The sequence below is a fragment of the Microcaecilia unicolor genome, chromosome 12, assembly GCF_901765095.1.
Source record: "Microcaecilia unicolor chromosome 12, aMicUni1.1, whole genome shotgun sequence".
NCBI lineage: Eukaryota > Metazoa > Chordata > Amphibia > Gymnophiona > Siphonopidae > Microcaecilia > Microcaecilia unicolor.
The window spans coordinates 14216552-14234091 of NC_044042.1; positions in this window are offsets into that span (position 1 = coordinate 14216552).

Sequence of the window (17540 nt, forward strand, 5' to 3'; positions counted from 1 at the left end):
ATAGTAGTAGTAGTAGTAGTAGTAGACTATGGACTTTTCCTCCAGGAACTTGTCCAAATCTTTTTTTAAACCCGGATATGCTAACTGCTGTTACCACATCCTCTTGCAAAGAGTTCCACAGCTTAACTATTTGTTGAGTGAAAAAATATTTCCTCCTATTTGTTTTAAAAGTATTCCCATGAAACTTCCTCGAGTGCCCCCTAGTCTTTGTACTTTGGGAGCGAGTAAAAAATCAATTTACTTCTACTCGTCCTGCACCACTCATTGAATATCCATGACATATGCAACCTCCAGCAGTTATCTGGGTGCCGGCCAATATACTAATCATATTTATTTTTTCAAACATCATGGTTGGCATTAAAAAAAAAAGTACATGGGGGGAGGGGGAGAGCTCGAGTGTACGTAGCGAATGGTAATGTGAAAGGTGAGCTCCTCCATGCACAACGCAAAAAATCAAATACAGTACCAGCAAAATTCATTTGAAGTCTGAAATGGGGTCTACATATGTGTGCAGATGTTCTTATCCAGACAAATGATGTTTGAATCCAATTTCACATCAAATCCAGGTATAAAGTGCCATAAATCAGATCTGGCTTCCCTGACGAAAGGTCCACTGAATAAAGATGGTGTCGGTGCTAGCACGCACGTTGATATTACAGACCACCTGAATCGTATAGGGCCAGATTCTATATATGGTGCCTAAAAATACTGTGCGGTAAATATTTCCACCTAAGCGTATTCTATAAGAGGTGCTTAGATTTAGGCACAGTATATAGAACAAGCAACAAAGCCCATTTCGTGAAAAATGAAATGGGCCCTAGGAAGGCTCGTGTCTAAGTGATTTTTCCTCTCTCCCCTGCCCTCCCCTCCATGTCCAGCGATTCTCCTCTGCCCTGCCCTCCCATCCATGTCCCGCGATTCTGCCCTCCCCTCCATGTCCAGCGATTCTCCCCTCCCATCCCATCCAATCGATGTCCAGTGATTCTCCTCTGCCCTGCCCTCCCCTCCCATCCATGTCCAGCGATTCTCCCCTCCTCTCCATGGCCAGTGACTCTCCCCTCCCCTCCATGTCCAGCGATTCTCCCCTCCTCTCCCCTGCCCTCATCTCCTTCCTGCCACCCTGCCTTTAAGCTCGCGTCGCCTCTAGCTTCCCTCTCAGTGTCCCACCCTCCTCTGACGTCATTTCGTCTTTCCGCGAGGGCTGGACTCTGAGAGGGAAGCGAAGGCTGGAGGCGAGCTGACATCATCTCATTTGCATGCTGTTACGAACCCAGCCAGCCATCCATCCAGGGAAGCAGAGTGACCAATTATTATATATATAGGTTTAGTTGATATTCTAAGGGCTCTTTAACTAGACTGCAAAAAATAAAAAAGGGCCCTGCGCTGGCAGCGGGGGGGGGGGGGGGGGGCATTTTTCCTGCATGCCGGGGCCCTTTCTACCGCAGTGGGTAGAAAAGCCCCCAGTACACATGGCAATGCGATGGGGAGCCCTTACCACCACCCATTGAGGTGGCGATAAGGACTCCCACGGTAACCCGGCGGTAACCGGGCAGCATGAGGTGATGCCCAATAGCCCCTGGGTTACCGCCGTGCAAGCCATTTCTGGTGGTTTTTCCCTGGAAATGGTGCGCGCTCGGAGCGGGACTACTGCCGGTGGTCCTGTTGGGCCGGCGGCAGTCCCGAAAGAGCGAGCGGTAAGCCCCCTACCACCGATCTGCAAAAGGGCCCCCTAGTGCCTAAATCTACACGCCTCCATTTACACCGACAAAAGCGTGGCATAAATCCCATGCACGTAAATTTTGGAGCACCCATTTCCCCGCCCCTAATCATGCCCTTTTTTGGCTGCGCACATTAAAATTTAGGCGTAGTTCATTACAGAATACGCTTTGCGAGTTATGAGTGTAAATTCTAATTATTGCCAATTAGCGCTCATTAACAACGCTGATTAGCATATTAAGTGTTTGGAGTTCTGCATGTGCTCCAGGGACCCTGATGCAGTCACATCGAAACCCTGGCCATTGTCAGCTGTGGAGCAGTTGCAGAAGGCGTCTTAGCACTTTTAAGTTAAATGTATGATTCCTTTTAGGAAAGTTTGCATTGAGAAAACGTTTAATTTGGGAGTTTTTTAAAAGCCTATGATGACAGTGAGAATTACATTATTGCTGAAGCAGTGATGTTTGTTTCAGAGTCGGTGGAGGCTTTTTCTCCCATAAAAATGTTTGCATGAAGACTGAATGTATTATTTATACTCATTAAGAGGGGGTTTCATTATTATATTTGTTCATACAGACTATTTAAACCCTCTTATTAATCCCAGTATGTTGTAGAGAACTACCTGATTTCACCTTATTTTTGCAATGTTTATGATGCTGTGGTTACCAGTCACCGGTATTGTGACAGTTGTAACCTTGTATCTAAGTGCCTGGATGGATACATTTTTTATACTCATCCCTTCTCCTCGACACCCAATTTCTTCATTTCATAAGTAATACCACTCTGGGAAAAGACCAAAGGTCCATCGAGCCCAGCATCCTTGTCCACGACAGCGGCCAATCCAGGCCAAGGGCACCTGGCGAGCTTCCCAAACGTACAAACATTCTATACAATCAAGCCATTGTGACATCACTAATGAGGTTGGCTCTTATTGGTGGAATGAGCCACTATGACATCACAATAGGTTAAATCACTGCTCTATGTAATAAAAGTGAGCCAAGTAGAGGACATAAGTACATAAGTAATGCCACACTGGGAAAAGACCAAGGGTCCATCGAGCCCAGCATCCTGTCCACGACTGCGGCCAATCCAGGCCAAGGACACCTGGCGAGCTTCCCAAACGTACAAACATTCTATACATGTTATTCCTGGAATTGTGGATTTTTCCCAAGTCCATTTAGTAGTGGTTTATGGACTTTCATCGCATGCCCCCTAGTCCTAGTATTTTTGGAAAGCGTGAACAGACGCTTCACATCCACCTGTTCCACTCCACTCAATATTTTATATACCTCTACCATGTCTCCCCTCGGCCGTCTCTTCATTGTGAGGGTATTTTGATGAAAGTCGTCTCTCACTTGTTAAGTTTGTTACCTTTCACAGACAATCATGTATCAGATTTCAATGTATTATTTCTGATACAAGGATGGATTGATGCTCGCTCTCCCTTTCTCTCATACAACATTCTACTGATGTATGTCTTCTCCATTTAAGGTCACAGTTTAAATATTACCATTACTATCATCAGTTGGGCTTCATGGTCTGTCTTCTCATTTCTGCACATCCATGCTGGAGGTGTAGAACAAGTAAGTGTTAGTTGGAATGTTATAGATTTGATGGTGGTTCCTCCTGAGGAAGATTTGTGAAATGCGGTCCTGCATTAAGGAGCCGGCATAACATGAAACAGATATGGTGGACTGTTGAGTTAGTCACCGAGCACACAGCACCTGTATTGTGATGCATACTAATGACTGGAGGTGGCGTATTTGAACAGCCAACGGAGGTTTAACGGACATACAGAGTTTGTCCACGAAGAACAGTCATCCAGCGTTTATGTGGAAACATTTTCACTGCATGCGGAAGGTGTGCCGTTTGTAGGAAAAGGACTATTTTGCTGGCAGGACTGAGTTTTGATTATTTGAGTATGATATAATGTATAAGCATGGTAAACATATGCACGATACGAAACGGTATAAGTATGCAGTTTAAAATGTAAAATCAACTGTTTTGTATTTAAATTAAATACAGGTGTGCAAGGTGAGCGGAGGAGTGAATGTGTGAGGTTTTAATAGTAGGCAGCAGTGCTAGTGAGGTTAGCGGGCATTGCAATATAATAAAAAATACTGGAGTCTTTGTGTAGTCGATATTAAAAGTGACTCTGGAATCAAAAGAGTTATCCCCTGATTAGTAATTTTGCTATTTATTAAAGGACAGATTAGGGTGACCCAACTTGCAAATGTTAATTTGAGGGACACTTGGGGCATGGATGTGCAGAAATGAGAAGACAGACCATGAAGCCCAACTGAAACACATTTGTTATTATTATTGCTCTGCAGGACAAAGTGGAAATAAATAAAAAAAAACGTCTCTAGCCAAACTGAGGAAAGGACCCTCCAGATGCAGGCACAGGTGACATATTTTAAGGCTGATCTGGGTTTCACGGGGTTCCTAAAGCTCCTGAAACCAGGGGCCAGATATTCAGTGCTACTTAACTGAGTAGAAATTCCCACCTAGCGACCTGGTCACCCCTGAATTTTCAGTGGTACATAACTGGATCGTGCTGCTGAAAATCCGGACAGACCACTGTGGCATTGGCTCATTAGTGCAAGGGTGGTCCGGGGGTGGAGTCTGGGCAGAGCAGCAGTGCCTGGATAACTATCCAGTTAACATTGGACACCTTTTTTGCTGTCTTAAATGAACCAGGTGGCAGTTCCCGGTTAACCCCCAGTGTCTGCCTTGTGTCCCCCTGATGTTCTGTACTAGCTCCAGATCGATACAAAACACTGACCCCTACTGGCTGAATTTTAGAATTCTGCAGATTGTATTTTCCAATTTGGAACTGACATGTACACTTAAAATAGCTTTGCTGGCAGAACACTTTTGTCTGAATTTAGGGGTCCTTTTACTAAGGCATACTGGAAAATGGCTTGTGGTAGTGTAGGCGTGGGTGTTGGGTGCGCACCGATGCATTTTTCAGTGCGCCTGTAAAAAAAAAAAACCCTTTAAAAAATTTTTTGCCTAAAATGGACCTGTGGCAAAATCAAAATTGCCGCGCGCCCATTTTGGGTCTGTGACCTTACCGTCAGCCATTGACCTAGCGGTAAAGTCTCATACAGTAACCGGGCGGTAATGACCTACACATGCCAAATGCCACTTGGTGTGCATCCAATACGCACGGCCAAAAATAAAAATTATTTTTCAGGTGCGCATATCAGACACGCACCAAAAGTGAAATTAGTGCAAGAGCCACGTGGTAGCCAGGCAGTAACTCCATTTCGGCATATCTTGGGCGCTCGTAGAGCCTTACGCGGCTTAGTAAAAGTGCCCCTTAGTCTTTAAAGTGGAGGCGTAGAACTGTTAGCGCAGCGGGCTGAGAACCTGGGGATCTGGGTTCAATTCCCCCTGCAGCTCTTTCTGACGTGGGCAAGTCACTTAACCCTCCATTGCCCCAGGTACAAAAACAGACTATGAGCCCAGTAGGGACAGAGAAAGAACCTTCATATACTACTACTACTACTAGAAATAATTTCTATAGCGCTACCAGTCATACGCAGCGCTTCACAATTGAACATGAAGAAAAGACAAACCCTGCTCAAAAGAGCTTACAATCTAAATCAGGACAGACAGACAGGACAAATAAGGGATAAGGGTAGGACAGACAGATAGGACACGTGGAAGGGCATAATTGAACGAAAACGTCTATCTCCATGGGCGTTTATCTCCGAGAACGGGTCCGTGAAGGGGCGGACCGAACCGTATTTTCGCAAAAAATAGACGTCCATGTTTTATTTGACAATTTGTGAGCTGGGCGTTTTTATTTTTCAGCGATAATGGAAAATGAAAGCGCCCAGCTCAAAAACGAATAAATCCAAGGCATTTGTTCGTGGGAGGGACCAGGATTCATAGTGCACTGGTCCCCCTCACATGCCAGGACACCAACCGGGCACCCTAGGGGGCACTTTTACAATAACAAAAAAACAGGTAAAAGAGCTCCCAGGTGCATAGCACCCTTCCCTTGTGTGTTGAGCCCCCCAAATCCCCCTCAAAACCCACTGCCCACAAGTCTACACCATTATTATAGCCCTAAGGGGTGAAGGGGGGCACCTACATGTGGGTACAGTGGGTTTGGGGGGGTTGGACGACTAATAAGCATTAAGCAGCACAATTGTAACAGGTAGGGGGGGGATGGGCCTGGGTCCACCTGCCTGAAGTCCACTGCACCCCCTAACAACTGCTCCAGGGACCTGCATACTGCTGCCAGGGAGGTGGGTATGACATTTGATGGTGAAAATGAAAAGTTGTGAAACATCATTTTTTTTGTGGTGGGAGGGGTAGTGACCACTGGGGGAGTCAGGGGAGGTCATCCCCGATTCCCTCCGATGGTCATCTGGTCATTTAGAGCACTTTTTTGGGACCTGTTCGTGTGAAAAAAGGGTCCAACAAAAGTGGCCTAAATGTTCGCTAAAAACGCCTTTATTTTTTCGATTATCGCCCTAACGCTTATATCTCTCCTCGGCCGATAACCACGCCCCAGTTCCACCTTCGCCACACCTCTGACACGCCCCCATCAACTTTGTCCGCATCCGTGACGGAGTGCAGTTGAAAACGTCCAAAATCGGCTTTCGATTATACCGATTTATTCGTTTTTGTGAGATAAACGTCTATCTCCCGATTTGGGTCGAAATCTAGGCGTTTTTATCTTTCGATTATAAGGTGGATAGGGAAAAAGGACTATTGAAGAGAGGAAGACAAGATAAAGGTTACGAGCAGGTGACAAGTTAGGAATTAAAAGCAGCATCAAACAGGTAGGCCTTTAGCCCGGATTTGAAGGCGGCCAGGGATGGAGCTTGATGTAATGGCATAAGGTGCGGCGAGATAAAAGGAACGGAGTCTGGAGTTAGCGATGGAGGAGAAGGGTGCATATAATAATATAAACCACTTTGGTTGTACCACAGAAAGGCAGAATATTAAGTCCATGACCCTTTCTGTTTGGAGCTTATCACAAAACTGTGAAAATGGTTTTCCTATGTCCATCTGTTAAAATACAGCAATCTCAGCGCTGTTTTTCCACACTGCTGGACATGAGTGAAAAGGATCAAAACGCAAGAGACATACTGAGCAGAATGGCAGCATACAGCATAAGATGAAAAGGAGAAGTGAAAGCTTATTTCTGCTAACTTTACCTATGTCTAGGACAGCCTGGTCAATTTGCCTGTTAGTATTATGTTGCTGTTAGGTTTGAAGGAGAGAAAGAAAGAAAGAGCGACAGATACAACCCCTAGCCACCTCGCTGAGAAGACAAGATGGACATGCTGGTTCATATCTGCCATCTGTTGCTGTGGAATCGGGGTCAACGTTATGTTTAGCAATCTCCTTAGGAAAATGCAGTCCAAGTGGCTCCAGCCCATCTGTTGCAAAATAACCGCTTGTAAGTTTTATTCTTAAACAAAATCTTTTTGTTCAGTTTTTACTTACCAACAACAGAAAGCTGGAAACCCGACGCTAGGACTGAGGACTTGGAAGAGAGAAGCACCAGTGCGAACGTCTTCTTTACTTCCCCATTTGAGTTGGTTTGTATCACAGGGCAGTTCTGCATTTACCCTGATTGGCTCGGTTTAGTTTAACTCTTTTCACTACTTCTGCACACACACACAAAAAATAAAAAATAAAAAAATTAAATAAATAAAAAATATGTTTCCATATCATGTCTCCCCTCAGCCGTCTCATACAGCTTGGAGAAGAGACGGCTGAGAGGAGACATGATAGAGGTATATAAAATAATGAGTGGAGTGGAACAGGTGGATGTGAAGCGTCTGTTCACGCTTTCCAAAAATACTAGGACTAGGGGGCATGCGATGAAACTACAGTGTAGTAAATTTAAAACAAATCGGAGAACATTTTTCTTCACCCAACGTGTAATTAAACTCTGGAATTCGTTGCCGGAGAAAGTGGTGAAGGCGGTTAGCTTAGCAGAGTTTAAAAAGGGGTTGGACGGTTTCCTAAAGGACAACTCCATAAACCGCTACTAAACGGACTTGGAAAACTCCAAAATTCCAGGAATAACATGTATAGAATGTTTGTACGTTTGGGAAGCTTGCCAGGTGCCCTTGGCCTGGATTGGCCGCTGTCGTGGACAGGATGCTGGGCTCGATGGACCCTTGGTCTTTTCCCAGTATGGCATTACTTATGTACTTATATATATTTGTATATGTTGCTGGATGTGTGTGAATAACATCACGGGTTCTCAACCCAATCTGTAGGAAACATCTAGCCTATCAGGTTTTTAGGTTACCCACAATATGTATGAGATTGATTTGCATAGAATGGAGGTAATGCATGCAAATCTCTCTCATGCATGTTTATTGCGTCTATTCTGACAACCTAACTTGAATAGATAAGGGTCTCTGGCTGGCTTTGAAGAAGGACAGAAATTTCACCCGTCCCCACTGGAATCTAACCCATCCCTGCCTGTCCCCACAAATAATCTCCTCCACCCCCCCCCCCCCCACCCCGTCCCCTGTACAAAAATAACCCGACGTGCTAAAATATCCCAACTTAACAGTAGCCCATGTTGATAACTTCCTGTCTCAATGCTTATGGGGATTTCAATGCTATCAACCAGATCCATTAGTATTTTTTTATGTTTCAACAATTTTTATTGATGGAACCAGAAAGTTCAAGAACAACTGTAAAAAGGACAAGGCCAAACCATATAGGGAGGCCGGACACAACTGGACTGCAGGCCAGCGGGAAGGAAAGGGTTAAAAGAAACAGGGGAGAGAAGAGGGGCGGGGGGGGGGAAGGAAGGCATAAAAGAGAGACAGCAGGTGAGGGAAGGTCTTTCGGGTGGGATTCAGCAAGCCAGAGGAGCTCAACCGGCCCACCCACCCAGAGTTAGGGCACAACTGTCGCAGCTGGGCGGTTAGGGACAGGGACTAGGAAAAACTACAGGGGGGTACACAGCATGTCACAACAGAATGGTTCCTCGGGGGCGGGGAATAATGGCCAACATTCAAGGTCAAGTGCAAGGGTACGTTCAAGGTCAAGTGCAAGGGTAAGACCTGCAAGGGGCCAGGTCGAAGTTCACTTAGCTCGATAACATTGTCTCCTGGCTTATATGGCCGGGAGGCCCAGGGATTATGCAGGGTGCGTCCTTAAACGGGAGGCACCCTAATCGGCAGGTGCTATAAGCAACAGACCGTATCGCACGGGGGTGTGCTTAGATGGCACAACCGGCAGCGCAATAAAGCACAAAACGAATGACAAGCTGTGAACCCGGGGGTTCTTGTATTATGAGTTGTAACGCTATAGGAAGCTATGAAATGTACAACAGAAGTAAAAGCAATTTATGAGATGTAATTAAAGTGCTTGGCTGTGGCCATAATAAATTCCAAATTTGTCAATGAAGTGGCTGGTCATGTTTCTTCTTCTTAGTGGTAAGGAGAGTGGCTGGTTGAGCAGTGCCGAATGCCTCAGTTGTATGAGGAAAAGAAAATAGCACAGCTTCAACAATACAAACCATCAATTCCATTAAACCCTATAAACTCCCCTCCCCATCTTGCCCTTCCCCCCCAAAACACAGAACAATCAGAAAGGTAATAAATCTAGAAACCTGTCCCCCACTCCCCCTACTGAGCTCCCCCCCCCCCTACCCAAATTGAAGCTGAGTAGAACCTAGCAGGAAAAAAAACTAAACAAAAAACATAGCCCCTGAGCATAGGCGGTCGGTGGCCCAACTGTTTGGGGAGGCTAAAGGGGGTGGAGTTAGGGATGGGGCCAGGGGTGGAGCTTAAATCCATAATTGTCTGATAACACACAGAAAAAAAATAAATAAAAATAAAAGTCACAATACTTTTATTAAATTTAGATATTAAATATGTATCATATGTCAAAGAATAAAGTGATTGCTCAAAGCATATACTAACCATAATCGCTCAACTGCAAAACACTATGCACATCTTTGTGGAAAAACACACTCAGAACTTTACTGTACCAAAAATATTACACTGGGCAGAACCTAATACACCATTAGGGGCTTATAGCCCATTTAGTTATGTTTAAACAAAAGAGATCTGCATTAAAAAAATATTTATTTTTATTTTGACCTATAAAACCACTTGTCCCTGAAACATGCCTAAAAACAGAATAATCCAGTTGTGTATCTAAAATGCTAATTCCTACAAATGAGATGACATTAAAATGTGATTCCATGTGCCCCAGCTTTAGCCTTGTTACCATCAACAATCAAGAACAACCTGGATGCAGCAGCTCAAAAGTTTGTTTGTTTTGTTTGGGCTGAAGGCAGTGAGGATGTCATGCTGGGGAAACACATTAACCAAATTGGCTTCCTTGTTTACTTACTGGGCTACAAAGGCTCACTTCCACTCCTTTTGGGAGTCTTGCATCTTTCTCCCTGTTTCTTCTGCTGCCTGCTGTCTCCCCGGTCGTCATTTTTACTGCACTGAAGAGTTCTGCAGTGTTGCCAGGTGGAAAATTTTTTTCCCACCCAAACGAGCCCAAATCCAGCCCAAAACCTGCCCAAACTCAAACCCCGCCCCTGACACCCCCCCCCCCCGCGTCATCACCCCCGCCCCCGCCGTCATCACCCCCGCCGTCATCAACCCCGCCGTCACCGGCCCCGCCTCCCCCGTCATCGGCCCCGCCTCCCACATCATCGGCCCCGCCCAAAACGTCACTAAACCCGCCCAAAACGTCACTAACCCCGCCCCCCGCGGCCGAAAAAACCGCCCGAAAAACCGCGGAAAAGAAAAAAAAGAAGCCCAAAAAACCGCGACCCGCCGCAGGCAAAAATTTCCCGCGGCGGGTCGCGGAAAACCGCCCAATTGGGCGGTAAAACCGCCCACCTGGCAACACTGGTTCTGCCTCGGCACCGGCAATTCAGAGACTCAGAGTCAGCCTTCTGCCAACGTCGGGGCTTCTCCTCAGGGGCGTCCAGGACTCTAACATAACTTCCTCTTTTCTGCAGAGCTGGGAGGGAGTGAGACATGCCTGAAGAGAAAGCCCCGATGCTGGCAGAAGGCTGACTCTGAATTGCCGGTGCCGAGGCAGAACTCTTCAGTGCAGTAAAAATGACGATGGAGACAGCGAGCAGCAGAAGAAACACAAGATGGTCAGGGTTGGGCTGGGGAGGCTTAGCCTCCTCAAGCCTCTTATACGGGGCGCCTATGCCCCTGAGAGTTATGAGTCATTAGTAATGAGGCTCCTAGGATTCAAAGGGGACAAATAGGATTCCATATGTGCAAAAAAATTATTTTTGCGTCTAAGAGTACCCTTTGCCTACCTGGCCTCACTTGTGACCAAAAGGTGCACCTGGTTCCTCCAAAAGGCCGGAGGTTCTGGCAACAGCCAGTACTATAAAATAACTCTCCAGGCCACCAGGCACAGCTTCCGACTTAAAAGAATAGCAGATCCGGACAAGGGCCGGAAGGCTCTGGGCACCTCAAGCAAAAATTGCTCTAACGTTCCCCGTATGTCTTGATCAAATAAATGTGACAAAAATCCATTAATATTTCTTTAATGCTATTATAATTGCTAAACTAGCTTAGAAACACAAGGAATGGATAGGTAGGCTGGTCTGGCACTACATTTCCACGGGAACGCTGCAGAACCTGCGTCCATCCCCGTGGGAACCCTGCAGGAATCCCGTGGACCTGGAGGGGGTGGCGGGATTCTCGCTAACCTCATTCCCGTGCAGCTCTCTACTCTGAAGTGCCAGAGGAACCTGGTGGTAGTGGAATGCCTTTAAAAATGGCCGTTGGTGTACTTTTTTAATTGCACTAACTGGAAACATTTGCAGAAAGCTTTCAGGAGCTGCACTGGCCTGATGAGGGTAGTACAGCACTCAAAAGCTTGTCCCAAATGTGTTAAGCAGGTCCAGTGAAAAAGAAGCACTTACAAAGTCTTTTCTGACATTTGTTTCTCCGCATACAAGTGGCCTAACGTGGTGATTCTGCTCCTTTCTTAAAAAACTGGTCTTGAAACCAGTTTCAAGAGTGTTACCTGAAAACCGGACTGTACCTTCCAGAGAAATGAGGGGAGGGAGGGGGTTTCAGGTTTATTCAGAACTTGATATAGGGCAGATCAGAAACCATCTACGTGGTGCACAATGCTAAAAGAAAAAGATGAGGTGGGGGGAGGGCATGATGTAAGAAACTACAATGTGCAATAGGAAAAAAACAAAGAGACAGTAAGTCAGAGGGGAGGGGGACAGTGTGTTCAGCAGGTCCTCCCTAGAGAGGAAACATCAAATATTCTATGAGTAAAATATGCACTAATCACTCTGGAACAACAATACACAACCTCTATCCGTAACACATCTTTTCACTTAAGAAATGAACTAAGACATATCTTCTCAAGAAACCCAAGGCATCTTTTACTAAGGCATGCTCACATTTTTAGCGCCAAAATAGCGGGTGAGCTAAACGTTAGAAACGTCCATAGAAATGCACTGGCATCTCTAACGTTTAGCGTGCCCACAATTTTAGCGCGTACCAAACAACGTGAGCACGCCTTAGTAAAAGACCCTCTCAATGACTATTCCATATACATAAGTACATAAGCATCGCCATGCTGGGACAGACCAAGAGTCCATCGAGCCCAGCACCCTGTCACCGACAGCGGCCAAGAGAACAAGCAATTTGTCCCGCCCATCCTAGAAATACTGTATTATTCCCTCGTCCATTCAATAACATTCTATGGCTTTTTCCTCCAGGAAGCCGTCCAACCCTTTTTTTGAAGTCCGCTAAGTTAACCGCCTTAACCACCTTTTCCGGCAGCGAATTCCAGAGTTTAACTACGTGTTCAGTGAAGAAAAATTTCCTCCGGTTCGTTTTGACATTAACCACACTCCAGCTTCATCACATGCCCCCTTGTCCTAGTATTTTTGGAAAGCGTAAACAGACGCTCCACATCGACCCGTTCCATTCCACTCATTATCTTATAGACCTCTATCATATCTCCCCTCAGCCGCCTTTTCTCCAAGCTGAAGAACCCCAGCCTCTTCAGCTTATCCTGATAGGGAAGTCGTCCCATCCCCTTTATCATTTTCGTCGCCCTTCTCTGGACCTTTTCCAATTCCACTATGTCTTTTTTGAGGTGCGGCGACCAGAATTGAACACAATACTCGAGGTGGGGTCACACCATGGAGCGACACAACGGCAGAATAATATCCTTATTTTTGTTTTCCATCCCTTTTTCTAATGATACCCAACATTCTGTTTGCTTTCCTAGCCGCAGTAGCAGCACATTGAGCAGTTATCTTGCCAACCACTGTAAAACACAACATTGTACAACCATGTAAATGTAATTGAATCAATGTCATCTCTAACAACTGTTAAATGCCACATTGAACTGAAACTCATTTTTGGATAATTGTGGGATACAAGTATGAATAACTAATAAATAAATACATTTCTAGGTAAAGGCTTCAGAGAAGAGATACGTTTTCAGCTGAGACTTAAAGGTTTGTCGAGAGTTCAGATGATGAAGGTAAGAGGGAAGTGCATTCCAGAGGGTTGGAACCTATGGTTCCATGAGTGATCGGTCTGAAAGAGGGAACGACGAAGAAGTTTTGCTCAGAGGACAGGAGGACCCAAGTAGGGGGGAAGAAAAAAAAATGCTGAGTAGTTTTCACCTATAAGAGCATAAGAGTAGCCCATACTGGGTCAGAACATAGGTCCATCTAGCCCAGTATTCCGCTTCCAACAGTGATCAATCCAGGTCGCAAGTACCCGACAGACACCCAAACAGTAGCAACGTTCCAGAATCCCAAAGCTTAGCAAGATTTCGGAATCCCAAATAGTAGCAACATTCCATGCTACCAATCCTGGGGCAAGCAGTGGATTCCCCCATGCCCATTTCAATAACAGACTACGGACTCTTCCTCCAGGAACTTGTCCAAACCTTTTTAAACCCAGATACGCTAACCGCTGATACCACATCCTCTGGCAGGGAGTTCCAGAGCTTTGAAAAAATATTTTCTCCTATTTGTTTTAAAAGTATTTCCATGTAATTTCATTGAGTGTCCCCTGGTTGTTGTACTTTTAACTGTTCTATTCCACTCAGGATTTTATGGACCTCAATCATATCCACCCTCAGCCTTCTCTTTTCCAAGCTGAAGAGCCCTAACCTTTTTAGCCTTTCCTCATATGGGAGCAATTCCATCCCCTTTATTTATTTTAGTTGTTACATTTGTATCACACATTTTCCCACCTGTTTGCAGGCTCAATGTGGCTTACATAGTACCGTGCAGGCGTTCGCCATCTCCGGCAGAGAAACAAAGAGTTATTGTGGTCGAAGAAGGCTCACGTGTTATAGACACACATTGGGGATTTGTAGAGAGGAAGAGTTACGCAATGTCTGTTTCAGGCTTTGGTTTCATTGTATTGCGAGGTTTAGGCATTTAGGTTGGGTCGATGGGGTATGCCTTTATCAGTTTGGTCGCTCTTATTTGAAACTTTTCTAATTCCACTCTTTTGAGATATGGCGACCAGAACTGAACGCAATACTCAAGATGAGGTCACCCCATGGAGCGATACAGAGGCATTATAATATTCTTGGTCTTATTTTGCATCCCTTTTCCTAATAATTCCTAGCATCCTGTTTGCTTTTTGGCTGCTGCCGCACACTGGGCAGAAGATTTCAGCGTATCGCCTACAATGACACCTAGATCTTTTTGTTGAGTGCTGACGACTCCTAAGGTGGACCCTAGCATCAGGTAACTATGATTCGGATTATTCTTCCCAACGTGCATCACTTTGCATTTGTCCATATTAAATTTCATCTGCCACTTGGATGCCTAGTCTTCCAGTTTCCTAAGGTCTTGCTGCAATTTTTCAAAATCTGCATGCGTTTTGACAACTTTGAATAGTTTTGTGTCATCTGCAAATTTAATCACCTCGCTCGTCATTCTGTTTTCCAGATCATTTATAAATATGTATGTTAAATAGCACCAGACCCAGTACAGATCCCTGCGGCACTCCACTATTCACCCTCCAACCCTACCCTCTGTTTTCTGTCCAATAACCTATTCCTAATTCACACCAGAACCTTGTCTCCTATCCCATGATTCTTTAATTTTCTCAGGAGCCTCTAAAGAGGATATTTGTCAAAAGCTTTCTGAAAATCTAGATACACTACATCAACCGGATCACCTTTATCCACATGTTTATCCATGTGCATGAACTGAGCACGTGCAAGGAGTGCTGGTATCAGCTGCCAAAAAGCATGCTGCCAACTTCTTTACACCAGGGGAGGTTCGGACTTCAGAACTATTTGGCTGGCGGGGCTTAGGCATCCCTGCCAGCAAAGGTAACAATTTTAATGGGGGAGGGAGGGAATGGAGTTGGGGAGAGAGCAAAAAGGAATGGGTGGCCCCAGAGTCCCTCCCCCATGGGCTACTGGCTATGCCCCTGCGTTTCCTCACTGATGGTGCAGAGTGGTGGGGAGCCTCCTAACAGTGTTTGTCCCGAGTTTGCTTTTGTCTCTCAGTGGTCCTGCCTACCAGTGGTGATAAGAACTATACAATTTCTAGCCTCTTCCTCCTCCCCCCCCCCCCCCCCCCCCCCCCCCCCCCCCCCCGTAAGCCCTTCACTGCATATGAATGGACTTCCTCTGTGCAGGGGTTTAAAAAGGGTCTGGAAGGCTTCCTAAAGGAAAAGTCCATAGACCATTATTAAAATGTCTTGGGGAAAATTCACTGCTTATTTCTGGGATAAGCAGCATAAAATGTATTGAACTTTTTCGGGATCTTGCCAGGTATTTGTGACCTGGATTGGTCACTGTTGGAAACAGGATGCTGGGCTTGATGGACTTTCGGTCTGTCCCAGTGTGACAATACTTATGTACACTGAGTAGATTAATCCCACTATAGGGGCAAAACCCTACATCTATTACATATTGGAAACAAGAAAAGCCCCATCAATCTATTCTGGCCTGTAACTGCCAGGGGTAATTATGTACCTGAATTTTGATTAAGTTGCTATGCTGTTTTCAGTTTTGTGTGTTTTAAAAAATTGGTTATTTAGTAACAAATGTATACGAGGGGTCCTCCAGGCTGTCAACCCATAGTTGCTGAGTGTCACACACTTATTTTTCTTTTCATTGGTGTCATCAACTTAGTGTACCAACCTATGTGTTATTTTTAGCTTATCAATTTTCCATGTTATATGGTTACCTAACCTTTCAGTCCCAGAGGCAGGGGCGTAGCCAGACTTTGGCAGGAGGGGGGTCCAGAGCCCGAGGTGAGGGGGAACATTTTAACCGCCCACGGCGCCGCCGACACCCCCCCCCCCGCCATTGCCGACCCTGCCACCACCAAGTTTGCCTCCCCTGCCGACGACCCTCTCGACCTCCCCCTCCCGCTGCCAACCCGCCATCGCCTGCCTTTGCTGGTGAGGGGCCCCAACCCTCACCAGCCGAGGTCCTCTTCTTCCCGCAAAAGACTTCTTTCTGTTTCTGACGTCCTGCATGGGAAGAAGAGGACCTCGGCTGGCGAGGGTTGGGGTCCCCCACCAGCAAAGGCAGGCGACGGCGATGGCAGGTTGGCGGCAGGAGGGGGGGGTCGAGAGGGTTGTCAGCAGGGGGGGTCCAGGGCCATATCTACGGGAGCCCAGGCCCTTCCAGGCCCCATGTAGCTACGCCACTGTCCAGAGGCAATAGACTTTGTATCCCTGTGTCCATCCCCTGAGCCCTCCAGTCCTTGAAGTGACAGGCTCTGTATATCTGTGTCCATCCCCTGAACTCTCTAGTCCTAGACATGACAGGCTGTGTATCGCTGTGACCCTCCTCTGAGGGAGGGAGATAACTGGAGACTACGTGCGGTATGCAGGTAGAAACTGATAAAATGGAGTTGTGATGTCAAAGAAAGACTTCAAAATAGGGTTTACCAACTGGCTCCAGATTCACTTGACAAGGTTGATCCAGTCCAGATTTTATCCGATCATATGCAGGGATTTGTAGTCTTGCTTTTCTAAAGGAATCCAGTATGGAAATCAGAAGTACAAGTCCTTCCATGCAACGGGGTAAAACCTGCACTGGATCAACCCTGTTGGGTGAATCAGGAGCCAGATGGCAATCCTACCCTCAAAAGGCAAACAAAAGTTTCAGTTTCTACAAAGTGACTTTAATTTCTTAAGATTTATTTTAATGATATTACATTAAAATATCTTACATGCCAAGTCACATACATTTGGTCTGTGACACATGCAATCAGGCGGCCCCTTCTCCAGCTCACAAGCTTAAGGGTCCCGATCTCACACATTGGTTTCCTGTACTCCCAGGGGGTATCCCACGCGAGTTTGGCATTGCCTTACCTCTCTTTTCCCTCTCCCATTCCCTTCCCTTTCCTCTCTTCCCCCCACCCCTGCCACACGGGTCCTACAAATTTGCCTGTTTGCCAGCACTCTTACATCAGGCCCTCTCTGGCCACCCCGGGGTCCTTCCCTCTGTCCCAATTTCCTGTTGCTGCAAAGGCAGGACTTGGCAGAAGGAAAAAAGCCTCAGAGGTGCCGGAAAGAGCTTGATACAGTATGGTGAACCTGCAAGCTTGTAGGACCCATGCAGGGGGTGGGGGAATCAGGCAGATGGAAGGGAAGATGCCAGACATGCAGGAGGAAGGGGGTAGGAATACTGGAATGGAAGGGGTGGGGTGGGGGGGATGCTGCATTTGGATGAAAGGGGTGGTGGGAACAGGGGGGAAATGCTGCACTTGAATGGAAGGGAAGGGAGAGGGGGAAATGCTATACATGGATGAACGGGTAGGGAGTGGGGGAAATGCTGCACTTGAGAAATGCTGCACGTGGATGGAAGAA